Below are 25,609 nucleotides of genomic sequence, written 5' to 3'. Positions count from 1 at the left end.
TCTATTGTGGGGGTTGTAGTTCAGTAACGCTTTGTTTGGGCGCAGACAACAGCCGCCCAGAACTACAGCTCCCAGAATCCTGCGCGCGTTATCAGCTGCCCCTGCGCACAGGGCACAGAGAGAGTCACAATTGTGTCCTATCACACCGAGGAGGATGATGTCACCTGCGAGCTGCGCTGCACAGCGGCTGCGAGAGTTACCATAGAGCCCGGCGCCTGCTGCAATGTGAGGCATGGAGCAGTGCAGGTGAGGACTGGGCAGTGGGGGGCGCAGCAGGGGCTGGGTGTGACAGCAGAGCGGGCTGGGAGCAGCACTCACAATGGGGGCTCTGCTGCCATGTCCTGGGTGACTACATGGGTATTGTTCTGGACGCCAGGCTTCGCTGGAGGATTGCTGTCACTATAGGGTGTATATGGCACTGGTGTGGGCTGTGGTGTTGTACAAAGCAGCAAAGTGGGTACTTGGGACTATCACTAACCAGTCCTCTACAGTGATGATCTATTAAACAGGTTCTCTGGCTGCCAGAGTCATCTGTGATTGTGCAGTTTTTTTTGCCATATTACACACATATATATTCAGAATATTGGGTGTTATATATTCTTAGTTTTCTGCATATGCCGCCCCCTGGTACCTGTTATCCATAGGAGGCTCAAAACCCATCTGCACAATTTCATAGGAAGCCAATAAGAGCAATATCTAGACACGATGTCTGTATGTTTGTTGCATTGGTGCATACCGTTTATGTTGCTTTGGCGTGCTGTCTGTATATTGCATTGGTGCGTACCGTGTGTATGTTGCATCGGTGCGCGCTGTCTGTATGTTGCGTCGGTGCGTGCCGTGTGTATGTTGCGTCGGTGAGTGGCATGTGTATGTTGTGTCGGTGCGTGCCGTGTGTATGTTGCGTCTGTGAGTGGCATGTGTATGTTGCGTCGGTGAGTGGCATGTGTATGTTGCGTCGGTGAGTGGCATGTGTATGTTGCATTGGAGCGTGCTATATGTTGCGTTGGCGGGTGCTATCTGTCTGTTGTATCAGTGCGTGCTGTCTGTTGCATCGGTGCGTGCTGTTTGTTGCATAATTGCGTGCCGTCTGTATGTTGCGTCGGTGCGTGCTGTCTGTTGCATCGGTGCGTGCCACCTGTATGTTGAATCGTTGCATGCCATCTGTATGTTGAATCGTTGCATGCCATCTGTATGTTGCATCAGTGCATGCCGTCTGTATGTTGCATCGGTGAGTGCCATGTGTATGTTGCATTGGTGTGCGCCACTTTATGTTCCATTGAGGTGTGCTGTCTGTTGCGTTGGCACGTGCCGTCTGTATGTTGCGTCGGTGCGCGCCGTCTGTATGTTGCGTCGGTGCGCGCCGTCTGTATGTTCCATTGAGGTGTGCTGTCTGTTGCGTTGGCAGGTGCCGTCTGTATGTTGCGTAGGTGCCGTCTGTATGTTGCGTCGGTGCGCGCCGTCTGTATGTTGCGTCGGTGCGCGCCGTCTGTATGTTGCGTCGGTGCGCGCCGTCTGTATGTTGCGTCGGTGCGCGCCGTCTGTATGTTGCGTCGGTGCGCGCCGTCTGTATGTTGCGTCGGTGCGCGCCGTCTGTATGTTGCGTCGGTGCGCGCCGTCTGTATGTTGCGTCGGTGCGCGCCGTCTGTATGTTGCGTCGGTGCGCGCCGTCTGTATGTTGCGTCGGTGCGCGCCGTCTGTATGTTGCGTCGGTGCGCGCCGTCTGTATGTTGCGTCGGTGCGCGCCGTCTGTATGTTGCATTGGTGTGCGCCACTTTATGTTCCATTGAGGTGTGCTGTCTGTTGCGTTGGCACGTGCCGTCTGTATGTTGCGTCGGTGCGCGCCGTCTGTATGTTGCGTCGGTGCGCGCCGTCTGTATGTTGCGTCGGTGCGCGCCGTCTGTATGTTCCATTGAGGTGTGCTGTCTGTTGCGTTGGCAGGTGCCGTCTGTATGTTGCGTAGGTGCCGTCTGTATGTTGCGTCGGTGCGCGCCGTCTGTATGTTGCATTGGTGTGCGCCACTTTATGTTCCATTGAGGTGTGCTGTCTGTTGCGTTGGCAGGTGCCGTCTGTATGTTGCGTCGGTGCGCGCCGTCTGTATGTTGCGTCGGTGCGCGCCGTCTGTATGTTCCATTGAGGTGTGCTGTCTGTTGCGTTGGCAGGTGCCGTCTGTATGTTGCGTAGGTGCCGTCTGTATGTTGCGTCGGTGCGCGCCGTCTGTATGTTGCATTGGTGTGCGCCACTTTATGTTCCATTGAGGTGTGCTGTCTGTTGCGTTGGCAGGTGCCGTCTGTATGTTGCGTAGGTGCCGTCTGTATGTTGCGTCGGTGCGCGCCGTCTGTATGTTCCATTGAGGTGTGCTGTCTGTTGCGTTGGCAGGTGCCGTCTGTATGTTGCGTAGGTGCCGTCTGTATGTTGCGTCGGTGCGCGCCGTCTGTATGTTGCATTGGTGTGCGCCACTTTATGTTCCATTGAGGTGTGCTGTCTGTTGCGTTGGCAGGTGCCGTCTGTATGTTGCGTAGGTGCCGTCTGTATGTTGCGTCGGTGCGCGCCGTCTGTATGTTCCATTGAGGTGTGCTGTCTGTTGCGTTGGCAGGTGCCGTCTGTATGTTGCGTAGGTGCCGTCTGTATGTTGCGTCGGTGCATGCCGTCTGCATGTTGCGTCGGTACGTGCTGTCTGTTGCATAAGTGCGCGCCGTCTGTATGTTGCGTCGGCGTGTGCAATGTCTAGTATAGGAAAGGTGCTGTCACCATTATAGACAGAAATAGCCTGTTGTTACTGTTATTATTTGTTGCTTTTGTGATCATGTAGAGATTCTGCTGGATATTCTCTGGTGGATGCTGGGAGGCTTCTTTTTGGCCTGCCAAATGGACGTGCATCTAAATTCGCATGTATAATTAAACGCACCGCGTGTACATTAATGGCAGTCAGGTATACCAGTCCTCGCATGCGTCCGTCATGCCTCTCCAGTGTTCTCAGTTAGGCCTCATTCAGACGTCTTTTTTATTTATTTATTTTTCTTTTGCATATGCAAAAAATAGTTCATTTTTCGTCTGGATCCTATATCCATTAATGGTCCAAGTGATAAATTTTGTGCAAAACCACACAATGCTTTTTTTTTTAATTATTATTATTTTCCCTTACCCTTTTTTTTTCATTTTGCTCCTTTTTTAGTGCAAAAACTGGCATGATCCTTTCAGATGTCACACATTAGTCTTCATCTGCGCAAAAATAAAGTTAGACAGATCTTGTATTCCTGTACTAAACGGCAAATCTGCAAAATAACATGTTTGTGCATGGAGATCCGCAAGCCGTTTTAGCAAATATTTTGCCCCAAATCTGTCGCCTTGGAACATACAAGCCCCCCTCCCTGTTTAATATACTAGTTTTCTATTGCTGAAAATGCATTGGATTCACTTTTCCCTAAACTTATAATTATTATTTTAGTATTATCAGTCCACTTATTTCTGGTGCTTTTCTCTATCGTGAAGAATTGGATGTTTTCTGAGCTGTCATAAGTTAGTTTTCTGGCTAATGGGAATTTTAGGGTTGTTATTTGTGAATGTGTTTATCCAACCAACAAAAATATTGGTGATAAATATCATCAGAGGGGTCCAACCGCGGAGACCCCAGTGATCCTCGGAGACCCTGCTGAGTTTACTCCTATGGGATCAGTCATGCCCAAGTGTGAGCGCCGCTCCCCTACCCAATGAATGGCACAATTTGCATTATTTCTACTTTAGGTTCTCCATGCCAATGCTGGTATTATCAGTAGATAAGGGCATGGGGCCATGTGTGCCTGTCTAATCTCAGCAGTATAATTAACAATCTACCCCTTGGTATCTTTGGGGATCTTGGCGTTTGTATGCTTTTCACTGGTGTAGACAAGATAATCAGGTTTTCACAGAAGTGATAAACGTCTCTTGTTTAAAACCCTTCCCTAACCCCTGGCTATGATCATTATCTGCTTGCAACAACCCTACAGTCTTGGATTTCACCGTATAAAACAAATCAGCAGAGCACAAGCTTTTTCTTTTCTTTAGGCCTTTCATTAAGGAGGGTTTCCTATGACTATTGCTGTCAGTAATTTTTGTTTGCCCAGTTTTGCATATGAACACATTTATTATGGCTACAAATCCCAGGCCCACTGCAGGACCAATCACTGAAATGAATGACCTGTGATTCGGTAGCGCTGCATCCACAGATCCGCCACGGTCAATGTGATACGGACCGGCTGCCGGTCTTCCAACCCAAACTCAACAGCCTTGTAGGCATCTATGAGGATGTGACGTTCAGGTCCGGATTTATGGGCTAGTTTGTGCTTCACAATCCAAAACCGGATCGTGCCTAAAATGAAATATGGTCCGGCGACAGGACTCCCGACCTGCACCTGATAGGTAGATAGGCACATATGGAGGTTGCTGGGTTCGGGTCGGGAGGCCAACGGCCAGTACGTACATCAGTCTGTGCATGTACCTTGTTTTATGGACATCTGAATCCAGTGATTGGACCTACGTCCGTTAGGCTTTGTTCACATCACATTTGACCTGTCATAAGTTCTGGTGGAGCCAAGGAGCATCAGAACCCCCCCCCCCCAAAATGGGATTCAGGCATATGTGCTGATGACCATTGACTATAATGATGCAGACGGGTCACTGTGTGTGCTGTTGGACATCATTTTTGGCTGTTCGCATAGTTAGGGTGGGCAGCAAGATGTTGTTGACCAAGTCCTGCTGCTGCCTGCCTCCTATAGGCATATACGGCCAAACATTAAGGACGACGGCGCGCACAGACTCCGTCTGCATCGTTATTGTCAATAGCTCCGTCAGTGCATATGTCCTTATCTCATTTTGCCTGGGTTCGGACATAAGTCCCAACGAAGCGACTGAATGTAGGGGCAATTGTGATGTGAACTCAGCCTAACGGACGTAGGTCCTATCACTCAAAACCTATGGAGAGACTGAATGTATACTAAAACGTGATGTGAACATAGCCCAATAGGTGATATTCGTGTAACTAAAAATGCACCCGTATTGTACTCACTATGGTTAAATACCTGAATCTTCATGTTAAAGGGAGATATTTGCTGTAAAGTTTAGCGACGGTCTTTTTTCTGGGGTACCGGTGTCACCTGGCCGCCTTCTAGGACCACTTATTCTGGTGAGAACGTTATTCCTGGTCAGGCTCCAAGGATTTGTATCCCATAATTTTGCAGATTTTTCACACAAAGTAGACTTCTCCTTTTGGCTAGTTTTACTCATCCAGCATTCAGTCCACATATGATGGCTAGGCCGTCAGGGGGTCTTCTGACCCCAACTCAATAACCGTGTGTGTGTGTATGAGGCCCGGATGTCGTCGGTGTTGGATGTGTGAAATCAGACAAAAAAATGCCCAAATTTCGGCACCAGCAACAACATGCAATAGGACTGGGTCTTCAGTGTAGGTTGCCACCTGTGAGTAGGTAGACACGTATCTGCAGCTCCTAGTTCTACAAATTGTGCCCCTCACCATCTTCATTTCCCCTGTTCCCTTTAGGATATGTTCTTACGTTGCGTTTTCACGTTGGATGTTGTTGGTGAAAATATGGCAATATTTGCCATTCATCTCAAACAATCCCACTCATATGAATCAAAACAGATTTCCGTCTCGGAAATTTCTGCAGCAAAATCTGCAAGGTGTGGGTTAGCCCTTACTGGCTGCATTGCATTTTGTGTCAGTCGAGATCAGGGTGCAGCGATTGCCTGCCCCAATATCAAACGATTTCCAAAAACGTTGAAGACCAGGAACAATTGGGCCATGCCCTGATTGTCATTGCGGACAGAGGTTGCCTTTGCATTCTGACACAGCGGTGGGATTGTTGAAAGGCAGCGATCTGGCTGGCTGCCTATCAGTTTAGCAGAGTTTGAAGGGAGGGTGAGGGTCTGCGGTTGCCATAGCGACTCCCCCTGTCATTGGAGCGTTCCTATCTGCTTGCTGCTTCTATAGAGGTCAGGTGGTCCTACAGGCAGTTATGTCGCATGTCTGGGGTGTAGCATATGGGGGAATCCTATGACTTGTCCTGCCGCACGATCCTACAAGGACTTAATGCATTTTCGTATACATTGCTCATTTATGTAGCTACAGTATACTGTATATGTTTTATGGAGAAGAAACTAATGTGCCATGTAGCAGAGCTGCATTTATTCTTTCTGGAAACTCCCGATCTTTCCTGTAAATTATTTAGTCAGCGAATGGTTAAAATGATCTAATTTTGTAGAGGACGAAATCAGCACGTTTGGTGAAATTTATCTGATGAGTATGGGGTCATCCTGACTCTTCCCCAATGGCATATGTTGGGGGAGAGAAGGATCATGCAGGTGGATTTCAACATGCCCAATCCCTCTGTTTTCATAGGAGATAAACAGTCCTAAGAAAAAGAGAGCAGTTAGCGGAATGTTTGCATGGCTGAGGGCGATTTAAGGTTTATGGCCGCCTTTTGACCTCTTGTACATGGCTGTTTGGTAGCACGAGAGGTCTGGTGCATGGAGTCTGTGTGCCGCTGCATAGTGAAGTCAGACGGGATGAAATATGTTGGGCTCACCTATAGAGCAACACCACAGATTGTATACCTTCCATTACAATGTCATTCGAATAGATCAAAGATCATACCCACTGTCTAATGTATACACAATTTATTATGCATTGTTTATATAGCGCTATCCTATGCCGCAGCGCTGTACAGACATCATCGTCCCCGATGGCGCTCACAATCTACATTCCCTATCAGTATGTCTTTGGAGTCTGGGAGGAACCTGGAGGAAACCCACATAAAAACTCCTTGCAGATGTCCTTGGTGGGATATGAACCCAGGACCCCAATGCTGCAAGGCTGCCGTGCTAACCACTGAGCCACCATACAGGGATAACCACTGAGCCACTGTGCTGCCCATGACCGTATGTGCCCCAGAGTTTTTGCATGAAACTGCTTGAAATGTTGGAAAATTTTTGTACAACCTGCAGTTGAAAAAAACAATGTAGCGACTTTTGGCATTTTTGCGTCAATCCCGGCATCTTTTTAATAATTGAACAGAGATGAGACAAGGAGGGAAGTGGCCGAACACTGCCAGCAAACTCCTTGTAATTTATGGCAATAAATGTACCCAGCCCCCCTGACTAGTGTACATTTGTGGTGTTGCATGGCCCTGAAAGATCTGCCAACTTAATAAATTTATGGATTTGGCGCATCTTGCTCCTGTGCGGTAGCCATCAAAGTGGGCATACAAAGAGCCAGTATTATTGAAACCGATCATATGTGCTCTTGGCCTAATTCATCTAAAGAACGATTGGGCAGTGGGATTTCAACATGCTCAATCCGTTTGTTTTTGTAGGGTATAAGCTGTTGCTAAAGAGAGAGCGTGGTCAGCTATATGCTTGGATAGTTTTTGGCTTTTTCCCAAATTTAATTCAGGGGTGCTGACCACACTTCTGTCCTGTAGGAGACCTACGGTATGTCAGACAAGGTCGTGGGCAAAATGCAGAAAAATGACCTTCTGCACCGTCTCGGGAGTGTGGTGAGAACTTCTGCTTGGCTTTGTGCACCATTTGTGCAGATGTAGAAGATAAATATTTGTTAGATGCTTTTAGCGATCTGTCATTTTCATGGTATTTTCCTAACCACCCTTTAGTTATCTCCTCTCGCAGTGATCACAAAGCACAAATCATACAGACGCGCTGTGTGATACATGTAGAAGTTACTTTGTGCAAATATTGTTGCACTTCCAGCTTTGTTTGTAAGCAGTGACCTTTCTTTATATACCGGTACATGTTCTGTACGGTGGCTTTTACGCTTTTGCTGTTAGTTCTTTGCGATGCCAGTGTAGCTTATTGGCATCACAGTTGCACAGTGCAAATTCCCTAAAGAAGACCTAATTGTGGGGTGTCTGTGCTGGACGGCCCGCTATTCTCAATGCAAGGAAATCGGGAACTGTCTTTGGCTTCATGGACAACAGAAATTGGACACTGGGTCCATTATTGTATTCATCGTATGTTTTTCCAGTGGCGGGCATATCATTTGTGCAACCTGTGCAGTCACAGGGGCCCAAGGGTTAATGGGGCCACTACAACCTCTAAAGCAGGTGGAATTGTTTATTATTAACATGTCTTTCCCTATGTTTGAGATTAGGGAGACCTGCCTTGGATTAGTCGTGTAATCAATGATAAACATTGGCTCAGTGGTCAGCACTGGGGTCCTGGGTTCAAATCCCTCTAAAGACAACGTTTGGAGCAGACTGTATGTTTTCCCTGTGTTTCCATGGGTTTTCTCCCACTCTCCAAAGACATAGTGGATGTTGCAGGCAGCAGATCGCTCTCCACGGCGTCTCCAGACTCTGTCGCGTCTGTCACAAGTGCTGAGTGTGAACCTGCTGCCTGCAGCATCCTTCAGCATGATCGGTTTGGCACTGGGTCCGTAATAGTGTGGGGTGGCATTTCTTTGGAGGGCCACACAGCCCTCCATATGCTCGCCAGAGGTAGCCTGACTGCCATTAGGTACCGAGATGAGATCGTCAGACCCATTCTGAGACCTTATGCTGGTGCGGTTGGCCCTGGGTTCCTCCTAATGCAGGACAATGCCAGACCTCATGTGGCTAGAGTGTGTTAGCAGTTGCTGCAAGATGAAGGCATTGAAGCTATGGACTGGCCCTCAGGAGAACATCCGCAACCTCATCAAGAGCATGCCCAGGCATTGTAGGGAGGTCATACAGGCACGTTGAGGCCACGCACAATACTGAGCATCATTTTGACTTGTTTCCACTTTCATTTTGGGGGTCTCTCCAAATCCAGGCCTCCATTGGTTCAAAAATTTGATTTTGATTTCTTTTTTTCTTAACTTTCGACCTAAAAATTATGTAAAATATGAAATGTTTATTGCCTCAATCAAATTCACGCCTGACGTGTCGGCAGTGCATGATAGGATTGTCTATAATTAAAAACTGGTTACATATTGCATTTTTGTGGTGAGTCATTAGTACGCCGGGTTCTGAAATTGTGGCTGCCTATAAATAGCTGCACCACATCTATAATGGAGAGATTCGGTGCTCTCGGGGTGGTTACTTGTCAGAATTTCCATTACAATCTGACCCCTGATGTTCTGATCCAGTCACGGTTACGCTATCAATTGCATAGAGAAAAAGATTCCTCCATAACACCCCTTCTTCAGGGGCTCGTTTTCCTGCAGTGGGAATAGCTCTTACAGCAGAGGTCGAGACTGAGATGAGTGTTTTTTTTACTTTCTGATTTTATTTTTTGTAAGCTGTATTCCTATGTCACTCGGGTTGTATGAAAAGTGTCATCCGAGTTCATTATTACCCCCCCCCCCCCCCCAACCCCCGCCTGCTGGTGACATTCCTGTCCTCGGATGAGCCGAGGAATATTCTGTGCATTTATCCGTATCTAAGTGGAAGGAACTTGACAGCGGCACAGTCTCCTTCCCCCTAGGTGTATAAATGTGTGTGCACCACTAACGTGACCGGATTATTAATATCAGGTCTTCTCCGGATCTAGTCACCGTCCTCGGTATAAGAATAAGGTCTCAAATAGAATAGTGCAATGCTTGACCACCGGACATGTAAGATTTGTGTGCAAAATGAAATGAGACTAGTATTTTCATTTTAATATGACGAGATGATGGGATATTTCACTATTGGTTCAGAATCCTGAGGATTCACATGGCGGTAATTTGTGCTCTTACGTTTCAGCCTCAGACAGGAGCTTTCATCAGAAAATGACCTATTTAAATCCGGTTCTTATATTTGATGTGTTTCTAAATAATTTTGTAAATTTTTTTCCATCTCTTAAAAAAAAAAAAAAAAAATTTAATTTGTAATCCTGCAATTTTCCAGCTTATTTTAGATTCCTACTTCCAGGGAGAGTTTTCTGCAGTTTCCTTGTCTTCAGAGTCATGATCACAATGACTGGTAACGATGATAACACAGGATCCACCAATCACAAGAGGCGTCACGGCTGTCCCTGCTCCCTCTCCCTTTACAATGACCTTTGTGCACACTCTTCCAAACAAAAGATAGAGTTGGGATCAAACTATTGTGCATGTACATGTGTTGTTTCTTGAAACAGTCGGAACGTAGAGTCTTAAAAAAGGAAACAACGGCTTCTTTTAGATCAGTTCAGTTTATGAAGCAAAATACTCTAAAGGAAAATTTAAAAACCTATGAAATGGCCACAGCCACACAATTCTAAAACATGCTCCTACCGCATGTGGCTAAAACTCCTCCCAACGCCAATTGCTGCATAATCTTGTTACAAAATCTTTTAACTATTGGCCTGCCAAGGGGTTGGCAAAGCTTCTGTAGTGCTGCGACTGCACCGTTAGCCGTATTATTATGCATGCATAAAAATTATCGTTATCAGCAGCATTTCGCTTAGTTTCAACAGGTGATGTGCTGCCGAGAACATATTCTGTATAGGGTCAGATCCATCGTAGTAATAGTTTGGTCCCCATCACTGTTTTGTCAGCTCAGTAAACGAGCCCTGGTTGGCTTATGTACAGAGTCGATGACGGTCTTATAACGGCCATTCATATTATCAGTCTCTTTGATTGGTCATCGATTTTCCTCCTGCGGCCACGTCCAGGGAGGTTGACTACAGTCCCGTGGAGCTTAAATTTCTGAATAATATGTGCAACTGTAGTCACAGGATCATCAAGCTGCTTGGAGATGGTCTTATAACTTTTACCTTTTAACATGTTTGTGTATATTCTTTCTAATATCCTGAGACAACTCTTTCCTTCGCTTCCTCTGGTCCATGTTGAGTGTGATACACACCATGTCACCAAACAGCACAGTGAGTAACTGTAGCCCTCTATACAGGCTCACTCACTGATTCCAAGACTGTAGACACCTGTGATGCTAATTAGTGGACACACCTTAATTTAACATGTCCCTTTTGTCACATTATTTTCAGGGGTACCATCATTTCTGTCCAGGCCTATTTCATGAGTTTTTTTTTTTTTTTTTTTTTTTTTTAATTCTGTGGAAGCATGGCTGAAAAGCAATGTCTGACTTTCATTTATTCATTTTCATAGATGTTTGAATTATTATTACTTTTGTCAGATTCATGCTATTTCTATGACCATTGTGGGTTTTTCTGTCATTAAACGAGGGGTACCAACAATTTTGACCACGTGTGTAGCAACGCTCCTGCAGTGGTCCTCGGAATACAGTGAGTGTCGCATGCGCAGAATGAAAACATTGCTTGTCTATAGATAGCACTGCGCATGTGCCGGCACCATTTTGTTTAATTTTTTTTTTTTATAGAAGATCTGAATATTAAATGCCCAGGCACAGTATTTAAAATAGGAGGCAGATCACTGAAGGTTCTGTATGAAGCCTGCAATGTCTGTGTGGTCACCTTCCCTGTACACATCCCTAGTCACTGTAATCTTGCTGAAGATCACTTGCTACACCCCTATTCAGAGTACACTGCAGAGCTGCTGTCTGAAGGTACTGTCACACTAAGGCTACTTTCACACATCAGTTTTTTGCCGTCAGGCAGGATCCGGCTATTTTTAGAAAAAACGGATCCGGCATAAATTTTGGAGAACTGTAGAAACGGATCCGTTTTTTTGCTGGATCCGTCTAGCAGGTTATATCTGTTCCTGGGGGCTGGCCAATTGGATCTGAGCATGCGCAGACTTAAAAAAACCGGATCCGGTGGCTGGATCCGTCTTTTTCTGGATCCGGCGCCCATAGACTTTCATTGCAGCAAAAAGCTGGAAGCGCCGGATCCGGCGCTTCCGGCTTTTTCGCCGGAGACAAAAAACGTTACAGTAGCCGTTTTTTCCAGACGCCGGAATGAGACAAGTTGCCGGATCCGGCAAAAAACGGATGAAACGCAATGCCATCCGGCACGATCCGGCGCTAATGCAAGTCAATGGGGAAAAACTGGATCCGGCATTGCATTTTGCCGGATCCGGTTTTACAAAAAAAAGCCGGATCGCGCCTGAAGGCAAAAAACTGATGTGTGAAAGAGGCCTTAGGCCTCTTTCACACTTCAGTTATTTGCATCAGTTAAAATCCGCCAAAAAGGCAGACAAGCGGATCCGTTCTCAACTGATGTGAACGGATGGCACAGGATCCGTTTTTAGACGGATCCTGAAAATGAGGAAATTTTAAAGAGAGAATTTTTTTTTGTCCGGCACCCAGACAGATTTTGGGGTTAATTCAGTGTCTGGAGGATCCGCCGGCCAAAAAAACTTTGCAACCTCCGTTTGGAAATCTTTGAGGATGTTGACGGACACTAACATTGTGGCGGATCCTCACAAAAACGGATGCAACGGACGGCAATCAGTCAGGATCCGCCAACAATGAAAGTCAATGGGGAAAAAAACGGATCCGCAAAGAAAAATGGCGGATCCGTTTTTTTAAAAAATTGGCAGATCTTGACTGATTGTCAAAAACGGAAGTGTGAAAGAGGCCTAAGCGGTATCGCTAGCAATATCGCTATAACTTGTGACGTTATAGCGATATTGCTAGCGATATCGCTGTGTCTGATACTTACCTACGACCGGCTCCCCCGCTGGTTATCACTGATCACGCGAGAACGTCCAGGACTGTTTCTCGTCGTCAGCTTCCTGCGGCGCTTCCTGTGGAGAGACGAGCGTGGACGCAGGATCGCCTAGTGTGACAGGTAAGTAGCGACCCCCGTCCCCTGCGATGTCGCTGGTGAGATCTGCCTGTGTGGCAGCTCACTAGCGACCACTTAGCGATGTACCAGCGATCCTGACCGCGTCATATCGCTGGTCGGGATCGCTGGTGCATCGCTAAGTGTGACAGTACCTTGAGCCATACAAAGCACAGATAACAAATCTTTGTGTTCTCTGCTGAGAAGGGCTGCAGCTGGAGGCCTCATGACCACATGTGACTGCTAGGGAACATAGGGAACAGAGCAAAATTTTAAGAGCAAGTAAATCATGAAGTGTCTTCATTTCTGATGGGCTTTGCAATACATTAATATCCTGTATGGACAGAAAACCCCTTCAAAGCTCATTTGCACTGGCTGATATTGGCCCATAACTGATCAATCAACTCTTAATCTTTCACATAGGCTGACAAAATTGGGACAAAATGACTATTAATTTTGCTCTTTCCGCAGCACATTAAATGGGCTGATGATCAGGAACAAGGGTTCTTTTTCTACTCATTTATTGATCAGCTTGTGCAAATGGGCCTTTACCATTTAATACCTCTAGTTCAATGGTTCTCACCATTATTGCTGGAAGTCACAAACTGTGCAGCGGTCGCATAAGCATCATCGATGCAGGCAGGGGCGTAACTAGAATTGATTGGGCCCCATAGCAAACTTTTAAACGGGGCCCCCTCAAAGACACACCCCTCCAGGAACTACATTTCTCAGAGGTCCATGCGGCAGTCAGCTCTGCAGAGAGCTAATAGACAGCGAGGGCTCAGGGAAGGGGCGGGACTGAACTAGTCTGAAGCAATACACTCTGTGACTGGCTACAGGCAGGGAGGCGGGCCCATTATGTGCTTCGCTCCGCAGAGCAGGCACAGAAATGCAGCGTAGGCTGCAAAATCATAGTGTACGTTTTTTTCCGCCGTGGCCCCGGATCCCCTACACCAGTGGTCCCCAACCCTTTTTGCACCAGGGACCGGCTTCAAGCAAGACCATTCTTCCATGGCCCGGCAGAGCGGGGATGGAGGTGTGACAGGGGCAGGGCTTTTGTCATAAGGGGGTGGGGCTATGGACGCGGTTGTAGTTTAGCAGTGCATACTTATCATTTATAATGTGACTCAACTCACCATAGGTTTTGACCAGCTCTGTGTGGCTCCCCCTGTTGTATGCATGGCTCCCCTGTCCCATCCTTGTATACATGGCTCTGCTCCCACTCTCCCATCCTGTATACATGGCTCTGCTCCCATCCTGTATACATGGCTCCGCTCCCAACCACCCATCCTGTATACATGGCTCCGCTCCCACCCTCGCATCCTGTATACATGTCTCTACTCCCATCCTCCCATCCTTGTATACAGGGCTCTTCTCCCACCCTCCAATCCTGTATACATGGCTCTGCTCCCACTCTCCCATCCTGTATACATGGCTCCGCTCCCACTCTCCCATCCTGTATACATGGCTCCGCTCCCACTCTCCCATCCTGTATACATGGCTCCGCTCCCACTCTCCCATCCTGTATACATGGCTCCGCTCCCACTCTCCCATCCTGTATACATGGCTCCGCTCCCACTCTCCCATTCTGTATACATGTCTCTACTCCCATCCTTGTATACATGGCTCTTCTCCCACCCTCCAATCCTGTATACATGGCTCTGCTCCCACTCTCCCATCCTGTATACATGGCTCCCACTCTCCCATCCTGTATACATGGCGCAGCTCCCACTCTCCCATCCTGTATACATGGCTCCGCTCCCACCCTCCCATCCTGTATACATGGCTCTGCTCCCACCCTCCCATCCTGTATACATGGCTCTGCTCCCACTCTCCCATCCTGTATACATGGCTATGCTCCCACTCTCCCATCCTGTATACATGGCTATGCTCCCACTCTCCCATCCTGTATACATGGCTCTGCTCCCACTCTCCCATCCTGTATACATGGCTCTGCTCCCACTCTCCCATCCTGTATACATGGCTCTGCTCCCACTCTCCCATCCTGTATACATGGCTCTGCTCCCACTCTCCCTCCCTTGTATATATGGCTCTGCTCCCACTCTCCCGGCCTCCCTTGTATATATGGCTCTGCTTCCACTCTCCCGGCCTCCCTTGTATATATGGCTCTGCTTCCACTCTCCCGGCCTCCCTTGTATATATGGCTCTGCTTCCACTCTCCCGGCCTCCCTTGTATATATGGCTCTGCTTCCACTCTCCCGGCCTCCCTTGTATATATGGCTCTGCTTCCACTCTCCCGGCCTCCCTTGTATATATGGCTCTGCTTCCACTCTCCCGGCCTCCCTTGTATATATGGCTCTGCTTCCACTCTCCCGGCCTCCCTTGTATATATGGCTCTGCTTCCACTCTCCCGGCCTCCCTTGTATATATGGCTCTGCTTCCACTCTCGCGGCCTCCCTTGTATATATGGCTCTGCTTCCACTCTCCCGGCCTCCCTTGTATATATGGCTCTGCTTCCACTCTCCCGGCCTCCCTTGTATATGTGGCTCTGCTTCCACTCTCCCGGCCTCCCTTGTATATGTGGCTCTGCTTCCACTCTCCCGGCCTCCCTTGTATATGGCTCCGCTCCCAATCTCCCTCCATTGTATATATGGCGGGCCCCTATGTGGGCCGGGCCCCAAAGCAACCGCTTCGGCTGCTACCCCGGTAGTTACACCCCTGGCTGCAGGACCAGAGAGGATATGAAAGGTGAGTTATGGGTACTTTACTGTTTTAGCACATTGCCTGCTGTTAGGCACATTTTCAAAAATCAATAAGAACCCATTTAGCGGTTTTCTGACATTACCATTTTGCCATTCAACTTGTGAACTTCTGTCTGGGGGTGTCAGTCTCTAATGGAGTCTAAAGCTTATTAAATTATATATACCGTAAATATATATACTGCTCAAAAAAATAAAGGGAACACATCCTGCACAAAGTTGAATGTGCTGACAACAAAATCACGCAAAAATCATCAATAGAAATCAAATTTATTAACCAAAGGAGGCCTAGATTTGGAGTCACACACAAAATTAAAGTGGAATGCAATGTCCTTAAAACAAGTCAAAAATGAGTCTCAGTATTGTGTGTGGCCTCCATGTGCCTGTATGATCTCCCTACTGTACAACTACTGTACAACGTTTGGGTATGCTCCTGATGAGGCGGCGGATGGTCTCCTGAGGGATCTCCTTCCAGATCTGAACTAAAGTATCCGCCAACTCCTGGACAGTCTGTGGTGCAGCGTGATGTTGGTGGATGGTGCGAGACATGTCCCAGATGTGCTCAATCGGATTCCGGTCTGGGGAATGGGCGGGCCAGTCCATAGGTTCAATGCCTTCATCTTGTAGGAACTGCTGACACACTCCAGCCACATGAGGTCTGGCATTGTCCTGCATTAGGAGGAACCCAGGGCCAATCGCACAAGGACATGGTCTCACAAGGGGTGTGAGGATCTCATCTCGGTACCTAATGGCAGTCAGACTACCTCTGGTGAGCACATGGAGGACTGTGCGGCCATTCAAAGAAATGCCACCCCACACCTTTACTGACCCACTGCCAAACCGGTCATGCTGAAGGATGTTGCAGGCATCAGACTCTGTCACATGTGCTCAGTGTGAACCTGCTTTCATCTGTGAAGAGCACAGGGCGCCAGTGGTGAATTTGCCAATCTTGGTGTTCTGTGGCAAATGGCAAGCATCCTACACGGTGTTGGGCTGTGAGCACAACCCCAATCTGTAGACGTCGGGCCCTCAGACCATCCTCATGGAGTCGGTATCTAATCGTTTGTGCAGACACATGCACATTTGTCGCCTGCTGGAGGTCATTTTGCAGGGCTCTGCCAGTGCTCATTCTGTTCCTCCTTGCACAAAGGCGGAGGTAGCGGTCCTGCTGCTGGGTTGTTGCCCTCCTACGGCCCCCTCCACGTCTCCTGGTGTACTGGTCTGTCTCCTGGTAGCGCCTCCAGCCTCTGGACAGTACGCTGACAGACACAGCAAACCTTCTTGCCACAGCTAGCATTGATGTGCGATCCTGGATGAGCTGCACCACCTGAGCCACTTGTGTGCATTGGAGACTCCGTCTCATGCTACCACGAGTGTGAAAGCACAACCAACATTCAAAAGAGACCAAAACATCAGCCAGAAAGCGTTGGTACTGAGATGTGGTCTGTGGTCCCCACCTGCAGAACCACTCCTTTATTGAGGGTGTCTTGATAATTGCCAATAATTTCAATCTGTTGTCTATTCCATTTGCACAACAGCATGTGAAATTGATTGTCAATCAGTGTTGCTTCCTAAGTGGACAGTTTGATTTCACAGAAGTTTGATTTACTTGGAGTTTTATTCTGTTGTATAAGTGTTCCCTTTATTTATTTGAGCAGTGTATACGTGTGTGTGTATATATTATAACATATTAAAAATAAAAAATAGAAATCTTACAGTTCTCACACTGACCACTGGGGCTTTTTTAGACTTTTGCTTTCGATTGTTTCAGGAAACAACACATGCACTTGCACAATAATCTGATCGCAATCTTCTCTTTTTGCATTGAAGTGTTATGTGTGTGCAAAGGTTATTATAAGTGCAGGAGAAGCAGAGTTGTCTGTGACATCTTTTGTGACTTGGGGATCCTTTATCTTAGTTACTTGTTACTGTATTCTTGCCTCTGATGATGGTTGCTGAAACCTCTTCCTGAAATGACAGGAAGTATGAGTCTAAAAAAAAGCATCAGTGGGCAGTGTAAAAATTCCAAGATTGCTTTTTTTTTTTAAAAAAAAAATTTTTCCAAATATTTTATAAAAAATACAAGTAACAAAAATTGATTTAAACAATGCATGTTTTTTTCTGATTATAGCTTCTCTTTATTCCCCTTTAATTCAAGTATATTATATTATTAAGTTATATATCTTGCATTTTAGAGATATTATTTTCGAACCGGATGACCTTTTTTTTAATTGTTTTAATAATGTAAGTACCTAATCCTCTCCTAATTAATTATCCATTTTTTCCATCCATTGAATGGCATTTTCTAGATCACATTTTTTTTTTTCTCCTTCGTCTCATTGGGGGACACAGATATTGTGGGTGTATGCTTCTGCCGCTAGGAGGCTGACACTAAGTGAAAAAAAGAGGTTAGCTCCTCCTCCGCAGTATACACCCTCGCCCCTATTGCGGGCGGAAATCAGTTTTTGCTTAGTGTCCTATGGAGGCACACACAGTCTGGATCTCTCCAGACTATTTTTTTCTAGTTTACTATGAAGATGAGACAGGGGCGACGGATCCTATTGAAAGGGTCCGATCTCCCCAAACCATCAACGGGCAGCACGCGTTGAGTATCGTCTCCGCGTATCCTTTCCCGCACCGAGGGACATCTCTGGGACTTTTCCCCAGACATCTATTTTTTTCTTTGTTTTTTATTTTATGAAGATAACACAGGGGCAACACATCCTATTGAAAGGATCCGATTTCCCCAAACCATCAACGGGCGACCACGTGCGAGTATCCCTCCACGTATCCTCTCCCGCGACGTGGGACATTATGCCAGACTTAGCCCTGTCCACCCCTAGGTATTGAAACCATGGGCTTGCACAGAGGCACAAGACTAGTCTGTGCGGCCCCCACTGCTCCACCAACGCTAGACGGCGGTGCTGCAAGGTGGCGGACGGTCCCTCTCCTCACCCCCTGAAGGGGTTAGATGGTGCTAGGGTGCCTGCAACGTCCTGTTTTTTATCAAAGACCCCCTCACATACCTGCGCTCAAGCTGAAAGATCATCGGTGAGGAGAGGGTCGGGGAGGGCTCCTGCGAAGATTTCGGGCTGGAGCCCACAGCTGCGGCACGCCTCGTGGTGTCCACTAGCCATGCAGGAGAAGGGCTGGATCCGTCAAGACAGGAACACTGCGCCGGTCAGTAGCGCCACTTTTGGTACCGCCCCCCCCCCCCGGTCAGGTAGGGGAAAAATTGAGGCCGCGGCTTCGGCCGGAGCTAGGCCGCGACCGGAAGTTCCGCCCTCGGGGCCGCATGTCACTTCCAGCAGCCCGCCCTGCACTCGGCGGCGGTAAAAATCGAGGCCCCGGCTTCGGAGCACGGGCTAGGCCGCAAAGTGGGAGTACCGCCCCTAGAGCGATTTTACAGGCTGGTGCGCGCCACAGATGTCGGCGCGCGATTTAAAGGAAGCATCCAGGTCGGGGGGGGCGCAGGACTGGGGTAAGTGCTGCCCGAGAGGCTACCTCCTCCCCATATCCCCAGCAGCGGACAGATACAGCATGTCCGAACAAAAGCAAAGACGCACATGTTCTTTTACGTGGCATGCATCTCTTGTCGGGCTGCGTTTCCGCGGGCGCAGACCATTTATGCGAAGCCTGCGAATCCAAACGCGCCCAGGAGCCCTCCCCTGCGACCAATGTGTCAAATGCCCCGGACTAGGGCCGATCACTGTCACAGTACATGGCGTCGCTTACGAGAGCAATAGAATCCCTTCAAGCCCCAGATAGGGGCAGGGACAGTGTCTTGCCGCCTTTAGAGAGAACCTCCACATCACAGAAGCCTCCGGCCTGCAGGGGCCACCCTCACTCCAGGCAGACTCGGGGGAAACGAATCCACACGGTGTCGCCCAGTCCATCCGGTGCCTTCGGCATCCGTAAGGTCTGCTTCTCGCTCCCCGTCACCAGTGGTTGATAGCGAGCAGACCTCAGATTGCGACTCAGACGAGCCCATGGACCTGGACACTCCAGGGTCAAGTGAAAGTGGACAGCCTCATAGAAGCCATCAATCAGACCCTGGGGATTGAGGATGATACCGCAGCTGCTACGGGGCGTAAAGTGGCATGTAAACGGGTGAAGCGGCTGCACAGAATTTTTTCCTCTCACCCTGAGTTTGAGGACATAGTGCAGCGGCACAGAGAACGTCCAAAATTGCATTTTTCTCGGGTTAAAGGGCACTCGAAACGTTATCCGTTTGCTCCGGACCTCCGTAAACAATGGATGGAATCCCCGATAGTGGATCCTCCGGTTTCACGCCTGGCCACTAAGACCCTGTTATCTGTCCCTAGGGTTTCCTCGATTAAAGATCCCACGGACTGCCTTATTGAGAGCCTAGGTCGTTCAGTATATGAGGTGTCAGGGTCTGCACTCGCTCCCTCGTTTGCAGCAACTTGGGTAGCCAAGGCTATGATATCATAGTTAGAAAACATTAAACAAGGTCGCGCAGGAGCAGGATCTACCTGCAGAGATCTCGGAGGTCACATGTCAGATGACGATAGCCGGAGATTATGTATTGAATGTGTCTTTGGATGCGGCCAATTGTTCAGCACTTGCTGCCGCTAATGCAATCTCTATCTGAAGAGCCCTGTGGTTGAGGACATGGCGGGCCGATTCTACTTCCAAGAAGTCCTTGACTTCCCTGCCTTATCAGTGCGGCCGCCAATTTTTGTATCAATTTATCTCCGACTCCACAGGAGGAGAGAGCGGGTTTCTCCCTCAACAGAAGGTTAAATCGTTTTTTCGTCACCCGGTTCAGGCACGTTTTCGGGCCTTTCGCAGTGCCACCGGCCATTCTAGGCCGGGCGTGACGGCATTGGTCAGGTGGTGGCCGCTAAGCAGCCTGAGCCTGGTCCGGGACCCGAATAGGAGACCGGCCCGGGGTCATGCGTTAAAAGACTCCGGGTGGACTACGGGGCCCAATTCCGCCACCTCAGGCCGCCTCAATCAGGATAGGGAGCGGCAGGTCATATAGAGCCAACCCATTGGGGAGAATGCTTGCTCAACAGGCCAGATCGAGGGGACCCAGATCCTAAGGATCATCGGCCAAATGACTCGAGGTCTTTACCAGACGACACCAGCAAAGTGGGCGGCCGCCTACTCTGTTTTCACCACGTCTGGGCCAACATCGCTCACGACGCATGGGTAAAAGAATTGGTGTCCTCCGGTTACAAAATAGAATGTCAGATACCCTCCAAGATGGTTTTTTCTTTCCCGGCTTCCCAGGGTGGATACCCAGGTAAGGGCTCTATTGGGAGCCATCAAGTCGCTCCTGCACAACGGAGTCATTGTTCCAGTGCCGGAACACAGAAGAGCTCAGGGGTTTCATTCTAACATTTTTGCGGTTCCCAAAAAGGACGGGTCTGTCAGGCCTGTTTTTTGGACCTGAAGCTTCTGAACAAATTCATCAGGATCAGACATTTCCGGATGGAGTCTCCGTTCAGGAGCAGTGAGAATACTTGGCCTCAATTGACAGCCAGGACGCATTTCTGCATATTCCCATTTTTTCCTCCTCATCAGAGGCGGCTACGCTTCGCCATCAGCGTTCAGCATTTGCAGTTCGTAGCGCTACCCTTCGGGCTAGTCACGGCTCCCAGAGTGTTCACAAAGGTTATGGCAATTGTCAGGGCCACACTACATTCTCGAGGCATAGTCGTCTTGCCTTATCTGGACGACCTCTTGGTCAAGGGCCCGTCAATACGGGCATGTGTGGAAGGTGTCAACATCACACTAGATACTCTTGCTGCTTAGATGGTTGGTCAATGCAAAGAAATCATCCCTTGTGCCAGCTCAGAGGATCTCCTTCCTAGGAATGATCTTCGACGCTTGCTGAAGGTTGATAATTCTCCCTCAGGAAAGGGCGCTAGTCTCCGGCAGGGAGTCCGGACACTACACCAACCAGTCCCTCATACCATCCGATCCGCGATAAGGATCCTAGGGAAAATGGTGGCAGCAATCGAAGCGATAACTTTCGTCCAGTTCCATCCTTCACCCCCTGCAGCACGACTCGTGTCAGCCTGGGACAAGAATCATTTCACGCTCGATCGGCGGTGCAAACTGTCCTCTCAAGTCAGGCAGTCGTTCGGATGGTGGATAACCAGTTCTTCTCCGGCCTAGGGGAAACCTTTCCCCCCATGTCATGGGCTGATAATAACAATCAACGTCAGTCTCCTCAGTTGGGGAGCGGTGTTTCGCTACCACACAACCCAGAAACGGTGGTCGCCACAGGAGGCACGCCTCCCGATCAACTTATTGCGGATATGAGCAATTCGGCTGGCTCTGCAGAAGTTTCATCACTTTCTAGCAGGCCGCTCCGTCCGGATTCCATTGGACATCACCACGGCGGTGGTTTACATAATTTGTCAGGGGGGCACCCGCAGCAGAACAAACATGCGCGAGGTGGAGCACATTCTTCAGTGGGCCGAAGCAAACCACTCGGTGATTTCGGCTGTCCACATCCCGGGCGTGGAAAATTGGGCGGCAGACTTCCTCAGCCGGCAGGGTCTTGCATCCGGAGAGTGGTCTCTACATCCCGAAGTTCTTCAACAGATTTGTCAACTGTGGGGAGCTCCGGATGTGGACCTGATGGTTTCCAGAGTGAATGCCAAGGTGCCCACATATGTCGCTCGGGCCAGGGACCCGCAGGCATTCGCGGTGGACGCGTTGGTTCTACCATGGAACCAGTATCGCCTCCCATATCTATTTTCCCCACTGCCACTACTCTCGAGAGTTAGCAAAGGGATCAAGACGGAAAGGGGGCCGGCGATTCTGCTGGCCCTAGACTGGCCCCGTCGAGCGTGGTACGCAGATCTAAGGCAGCTGTTCGCCGATCTTCCTGGGCGCCTGCTAGAGCGCCCAGATCTACCGTCTCAAGGGCTAATTTGCCACCCGAACTCAGGGACCCTGTGTTTGACGGCAGGGCCGTTGAATCTTGGATTCTAACCCAGGCAGGGTTCGGGAGCAAGGTGGTCGCTACAACGATTAGCGCCCGGAGGCCTGCTTCAGCATGAATTTACCACCACACCTGGAAGGTGTTCTGTGATGTCGAGGCCGCGGTGTTTCTCCGCTAAGATTCTCAATCTCCAACATCTTGGTTTTTCTCCAGTCGGGCTCAGAGAGCCCGGATAGCTCAGTCGGTAGAGCATTAGACTCGGGCTTTGCGCCTGGTTTCTGCAGGAGACAAATGTCGGCCTTATCCGTCCTGTTCCAGTGCAGGGTTGCTACCAATTTGCAGGTGAGAACTTTTCATCCGGGGAGTGTCCCACTTGATACCTCCCTATATGGCGCCGATGGACGCCTGGGTTCCTAACATGGTCCTAAGTGTTCTTCAGGAAGCTCCATTGGAACCGCTTCAGGATATCGCTTTGAGGTACCTTTCCTGGAAAGTTGTTCCCCTAGTGGCCATCACTTCCATCAGGCGGGTTTCAGAGCTGGCGGCTCTATCCTGCCGAGCTCCGTTCCTCACTTTCCAAAGGTATAAGGTGGTCCTCAGACCAGCCCCTCTTTTTCTGCCCAAGGTCGTGTCCTCTTTGTCACATCAATGAAGATGTTGCTTTGCCTTCATTTTGTCCAGCACCGGTACACCGTGTGGAAGAAGGCTCTTCACACGTTAGACCTGGTAAGAGCCCTCCGGAGGTACGTGTCACGGACGGCACCCTTTCCTCAGATGGACACGCTGTTCGTGCTCCCTGAAGAACGCAGGAAGGGACTCGCTGCCGCAAAGTCGACCATAGCCAGATGGATTCGTTTGACTATTCAGGAGTCCTACTGCATTAGAGGCACGCCGATTCCGGCAGGGATCAGAGCGCACTCTACCCGGTCGGTGGGCGCCTCTGGGGCGCTTTGGCACCAAGCTTCGACAGAACAGGTTTGCAAGGCAGCAACCTGGTCCAGCCTGCACACATTTGCCAAACATAATATCCATACTCAGGCCCCGGCGGATGCAAGCCTGGGTAGAAGGAGTCTCCAAGCAACGGTGGCGCACCTTTAAACAGGAGGTGCATGTAGCTTGGATCAGTGAGTCAATCTCCCACCCAGGGACTGCTTTAGGACGTCCCACAGTATCTGTGTCCCCCAATGAGACGAAGGAGAAACACAGATTTTTGTGAGTACTCACTGTAAAATCCTTTTCTCCGAGACGCTCATTGGGGGACACAGCACCCACCCTATTAGCCAGTTGGCTCTTGTTTAAATGAATGTGTTTACTTATTTGATATAAGGGTGGTGTTTTTCCTTTGGACATTTTGTGCCTAATTTTTTGTCCTCCTACTGCTTTGGCACCAAACTGATTTCCGCCCGCAATAGGGGCGAGGGTGTATACTGCGGAGGAGGAGCTAACCTCTTTTTTTTCACTTAGTGTCAGCCTCCTAGCGGCAGAAGCATACACCCACAGTATCTGTGTCCCCCATTGAGCGACTCGGAGAAAAGGATTTTACGGTGAGTACTCACAAAATCCATGTTTTTTTTTCATCTACAATATCTGTATTTGTAATGATTTGCATTCCTTCTAAAATTAACAATTCTGGGGCACTTGCTAAAAATAAAAATGTGTTGTACCATTCCGCCTGTTATTCTTCCTGGAAAAGTATTGCTAAACTGGGTGCTAATATTCCAAATTCAAAGCCGTATATCCTTACCTATTCCGACCCTGGCAGCATTGATGGGTTGGTGTCTGCGTATATAACGAATTGGAAAATTTGCGGCCTATTCAAGCTTTTTCCAAGAGGAGGAACTTAGAGAATAAGCTCCAGAATTGTTGATTTGTGAAGGTTGTAAATATGTATTCAAATAGACACATCATGGATAAATAATGCATTCTAGAGCAGAGTGCGAACTGTAAGTTTTCTTTATCGTACACCTACGAGGTTTTTGTGTTACTATTCTTCGTTTACCTTAAACGGAATAGTAATTTATAGTAATTGTTGCAAAAAAAAACAAAAAAAACCTGTATGTGGTAGGCTGCTTTACCCGTCGTCAAAAAAATGACTTAATAACCTGGGAGGTGCGCCGCGCTGTCCGCTAGTTAATAACATCCACTTTGCACATTTGTCTCGGCAAGAGCATGAAGAGAAGGGGATTGGAAATGTGGACAAACTCCTTATTTGCACTGAGAATAGGTGCTGAAGTCTCATTTAGAATAGATAATGAAATTCTTTTCCCTGTCGGTGTAGTTTGGTCATGTCCGCTATGTGCAGCGCTGACAGCAGAGGTCAACTCTTAGCACGTGAGCATGAACAGTCTTGTATAATGCAAGCGGAAAAAAAAAAGAATGAAGATACATAAACGCTCAGAGATGCTGTAATGCTATGTTCCCACTTTGCATTTTTTCGGCTTTTTTTTTTTTTTTAATTTTCCGCAGAAAAAACCTGCTTTTTTGGCAGTAAAGAAGCTACTTACAAAAAAGCAGTTTTTGCAGAGACATTTTGCAGTCTCTTGTGCATGTTAATAAGGTTTAGTGACCCAAAAAACCATGATTTAACTTCCTTACGGTTTTGCTTCCAAAACTGATACCAGCGTTTTTGCACTTACCAAATGTTTCCTATGGGTAAAAAAACGCAAATACGCATAAAAATCGCTGAAAGAAGTGGCATGCTGCAGTTTGCAAAAACGCAGTTGTTGTCCAGATCCGTCAGGAAAATAAAACCGATGTGTATGCATGAGATTTCTGAAATCTCATAGGCTTTGCTGGTAATGTAAAATGCTGCATAAAAGAACGCTGCAAAAACGCAACATGTGAACTTAACCTTAGCGCTTAGTCCTTCTGCTATACATTTTTTTTTTAATTTTTTTTTATATAGCTCTAACATATTCCGCAGCGCTTTACAGTTTGCACACATTTTCATCACTGTCCCCGATGGGGCTCACAATCTATATTCCCTATCAGTATGTCTTTGGAGTGTGGGAGGAAACCGGAGAACCTGGAGGAAACCCACGCAAACACAGGGAGAACATACAAACTCCATACGGTGGCTCAGTATGTCCTTGGCTAACCACTGAGCCACCGTGCTGCCATACTGAGCCACCGTGCTGCCATACACATGACAATTACCGTACTGGCATTTTCTCGCTAAATTTTTTTTTTTTTCTTTTTTGCAGTCCCATTGTTCACACGTCACATTTTTGACCCTAAAAAAAAATAAACGGCAGCATTGTACAGTACCAGTAAAAGGTAACGAGAGATCTGA

General features: G+C 48.2%; 1 protein-coding gene across 2 annotated transcripts in view; it reads left to right on the top strand.

The window, feature by feature from the left end:
• The first annotated feature begins 107 nt into the window (after positions 1-107).
• The window catches only part of DAAM1 (dishevelled associated activator of morphogenesis 1), a 214,121-nt gene continuing 188,619 nt past the window's right edge, over positions 108-25,609 (top strand). For both annotated transcript variants that reach the window (XM_073585596.1, XM_073585564.1), the window contains exon 1: positions 108-246. The gene's annotated coding sequence lies outside the window, so the exon portion shown is untranslated. The remainder of the gene's footprint in view (positions 247-25,609) is intronic.

This window comes from Dendrobates tinctorius, unplaced genomic scaffold (assembly GCF_039654945.1).
Source record: "Dendrobates tinctorius isolate UK_male_01 unplaced genomic scaffold, ASM3965494v1 ptg000010l, whole genome shotgun sequence".
NCBI lineage: Eukaryota > Metazoa > Chordata > Amphibia > Anura > Dendrobatidae > Dendrobates > Dendrobates tinctorius.
The sequence above is the reverse complement of the archived record's forward strand: the minus strand, read 5'-3'. Positions and strand labels throughout refer to the sequence as shown.